The sequence below is a fragment of the Nicotiana attenuata genome, unplaced genomic scaffold (assembly GCF_001879085.1).
Source record: "Nicotiana attenuata strain UT unplaced genomic scaffold, NIATTr2, whole genome shotgun sequence".
NCBI classification, from domain to species: domain Eukaryota; kingdom Viridiplantae; phylum Streptophyta; class Magnoliopsida; order Solanales; family Solanaceae; genus Nicotiana; species Nicotiana attenuata.
Window position 1 is genome coordinate 25,859 of NW_017670716.1, and position 4,006 is coordinate 29,864.

At 35.9% G+C, this 4,006-nt stretch overlaps 1 long non-coding RNA gene across 1 annotated transcript; it reads left to right on the forward strand.

Moving 5' to 3' along the window:
* The first annotated feature begins 1,153 nt into the window (after positions 1-1,153).
* LOC109242587 lies at positions 1,154-3,237 on the forward strand. Its single transcript, XR_002070417.1, has 3 exons — positions 1,154-1,296; positions 1,897-1,958; positions 2,975-3,237. It is a non-coding gene; the product is annotated as an uncharacterized LOC109242587 (long non-coding RNA).
* The last annotated feature ends 769 nt before the right edge of the window (positions 3,238-4,006 follow it).

Below are 4,006 nucleotides of genomic sequence, written 5' to 3' on the forward strand. Positions count from 1 at the left end.
AGCACAAAAAGTTTTATTGGAGATTGGTGCACTTGTATATGAACTTCCAGCATATTATGCTGGAACTCCAACACACGGAAAGTTCCAGCATAATATACTAGAGATTGGAGCACCTGTGTGTAAACTTCTAGCAAATTATGCTGGAAGTCCAGTATATTTTGCTGGAATATTTTTTGAATTTTAAACAGTGTTTTCGTTCAAATTTATCTTTACATAAAAAATGGCTAAATTTTAATTAATTTTAAAGATTTAACTATTTTTCAATTTCCATGGCTTTTTTGAATTTTACCCCTCCTTCTTGGCTTTAGCTTAGTTTTGAAGTGATGTTCTGTGAGAGTGAAGTCTCTCTCAGTCTCATATCTTTTCGAAATGGAAAATTGAAAAGACTCGAGGTTGACTAGTCTCTTTTCCCCATTCTTTTGTTTAACTTCCTCTTCCGGTGATTTTATTTTATGTCTCACACAACTTACACTAATTGTGTGAGGCCTCTTTTAATCTCATATATTTGTGGATCCATATCTTACACCTCTGGGTCCACAAAATTCTGGGACCCACGAATGATTTTATTTTATATCTCACACAACTCACACTAGTTGTGTGAGGCCTCTTTTACTCGTTTTGAAAGTAAATTCTGTGTTACGAGGCCTTAAAAACCTCTTTTTGTCTCACCTCGATTTGTGTGCGCAATCCGATCGTAATTCCGGAAAGCCTTTATGTGGAAATTTAAGAAATAATAATTTTTGGAGTTTAAAGTGATTTTTAGTTGACTTTGGTAAATGTTTTGAGTAGACGGACCCGGACCCGTGTTCCGACGGTCCCAAAAGGTCCGTAATAAAATATGGGACTTGGGCGTATGCCCGGAATCGAATTCCGAGGTCCCTAGCTCGAGAAAGGAATTTTTGATGAAAAGTTGTAAGACTGAAATTCTAAGGATTTAAAGAAATTGATTAATGTTTGATCTCGTTGGTATCGGGCCCGTATTTTATTTTCGGAGCCCGATACAAGTTTAATATAATATGTGAGATAGCGTACTAGTTAAATAGTTAGTAGGGATAATTTATAATTACTTAGGCTAGGGAGCAATATAATAACTTTGGAATAATAGGCACGAAAGATTTGGGCCAAGCCCATTTTACGTTGCTGCTAGGTTTGAAGTAGAGTAAATAAGAAAAATTGTTCTTTTAGTTCTAATAGATACGCAAATACCTAAAGAAGAGAGAAAAGGGCTTCAAGTAGTCGCCGACGCACGCAAGCAGGAAGAAAAGGCTATAGAGGGTCTTTGGTGGAGTTGACCAGGTATATTGTTAAATTCATCCCATAACTATATTTTGGACTAAACAAAGGAGAAATAATTAAGTGAAGATGCTTCAGTTATGCATGTAAAGAGTCAGCAATTTTTTTTTCTTTTTTTTTTTTCTCTTTTGTTGATGTTTCATCTATCACGTTATGCCTTTAACAAACAGTGTATAATATTGTACCTTTCAATAGCAAAGCAGGTATAAGTTTTTATTTATTTTATTGGAGCTCCTTTTCTGATAACAAAGTAATTATAATAAAAGAAAAAGTTATTTCTCTGAATTCATTTACAACGATGACAAGAGTTGGAACAAAGTAATCTTGGTAATATTTATACTTGTGAAGCTTTGGCAGTAGAATTTACTAATAATAAAAAGGAAAAAAAAAAACCTTACTACTATGAAAAAGTTCTTTAAGATTGTATTTTGAAAATAACTTATTTGCACATGGTAGGGACTTTTTTTAAATTAATGAGTTTTACATATGTGAGTGATTAAAGGATTAGTTGAATATATAGTGAGCCAATTATTGAATTTTGTACGAGAAGTGTGAGATAATTCCAACTAGCATATTTGACATCGTTAATTAATATTTGCATAGATTGAGGTCGTTTGGTTGGTGTTCTTGACGTTGCAAGATTGGAGAAACTCTCTGTTAGCGAGGTAAGTGTTTGGTCTAATCTTAGCTTGATGGAATAGGAGTCGTGGTCTTATTTGCTATGTGTTATTTGATGAGTACGACGTATAGGTGTGGTGACGAGTACCTATACGTTGGTGTCAAGTATGCCCGTGAGTCTTATACTATGATTGTTGTGACTCCGTTATGTATTATCCATGCATAATATGATGTTATTAATGTTGAACAAGGCTTATGGAAGTATTCTTGGTAATGTGACATTGTAGAGCATTGGCTCCAGTTGAGGTTTCATTTGTGAAGTTAATTGTGCGTATAAGTTTGGTTATAGCTGATTCCCTTGCCGGAATGTGTTATTCTTGTTGTTGGTTCCCTTGCCGGGATATTGTTGTTTACTTATTGTTCCCTTGCTGGGATTCTTTTTGTGATTGGTGTTGATTTGTGTATTGGGATCGGGTTGCACGCCACAACAATGTTATATTATGGGATCGGTTGCACGTCGCAACAAGGAGTAATAAGGGAGGACACGAGGGGTCGGGTTGCACGGCGCAACAGTGATATATGAGTTGGATCGGGTTGCACGCCGCAACGGTGATATATGAGTTGGATCGGGTTGCACGCCGTAACATTATTCTAAGATTTGGATCGGGTTGCACGCCGCAACAATGTTATATGATTTGGATCGGGTTGCGCGCCGCAACAATAAAGAATAAAAGTGGACATTGATTCGTTACTGTTTCTTTATTCTGGCTAATGTGAAATTTAAGATGTTCTTTATGCTTTTCTCCTGAGATTCTGTTGGTTCTTGATATTCCCCACAGCATGTTCCCCTTCCCATCTTTAACTGCTAGTTCCTGTTATTATTACTTGCCGTATATGCTTTAACTGCATAGGTTTATATGGTAGTCCTGTCCTAGACTCGTCACTACTTCGCCGAGGTTAGGCTTGACACTTACCAGCACATGGAGTCAGTTGTGCTGGTTAGGCTTGACACTTACCAGCACATTGTCAGTTGTGCTGATACTACACTCTGCACTGTGTGCAGATCTCGGTACCGGAGCTTTTGGACCTTAGCGAGGTTGCTGCCTTCAGTCCAGCGGAGACCCGAGGTAGTCCTGCAGACGTCCGCAAGCCCTGGCGTCCCCTTCTATATTTTATATTCTGTTTTCATTTACTTCAGAGACAGATTGTATCTTTCTTTCCAGACAACTCTTTGTAGTAATCGTAGATGATCCGTGATATTGTGACACCAGTTCTGGGTAGAGATGTACTTTGTATTTTTTTGTACTATTATTTGGCTAAGTTATCAGATTTCGTCTTCCGCATTTCTTTTGTTATTATTATTATTCCGCTGTTGATCGTATGTTGATTTAAAATTGTTAAAAAGTTAAGAAAAAGGGGTGTTAAGATCTATAGTACTCGGCTTGCCTAGCTTTCACGAGTAGGCGCTATCACGACTCCCGAGGGTGGAAAGTCCGGGTCGTGACATACACATCTGGGTCCACAAAATTTTGGGACCCACACAGTTGTAAGACAAAAAAGAGGCCTCACACAACTAGTGTCTGTCGTGTGAGACACAAAATAAAAATTTCCTTCCTCTTCCGATTTCTTTTATTTTTCCTCTTTAAATTACGTCTTCAAGTTTATTCAAATACCTATGTTAATGGATATACTATTATTTTAAAGATATCCAATAGAGGTAATTTCACGTATGGTTGTTTAATTTTGTTCAACGTATAGATAAAGTTATAAAATTATTTTTGATATCGTTAAAATCATCATTTATTGATTGTATTAATAAATTCATAAAATTACTTTCTGTATCACTAACATCACTAAACTAAATATGTTAATTTCCTAAAAAATACAACTCCACTGAAATTCAAAATTCTGGCACCGAAAGGTGAACTTTTAATTGATAAACTTGAAATAGCGTTTTAACTTTTAAACTTTGACTATATAAACAAATTTAACAATTGCGAGTTATTTACGAGCTAATTACAAATAAATGTCTATAGAATACATGCATTGATGACCGACAAATACTATTCAAGTAATATCTAAATCTTTATAGGGA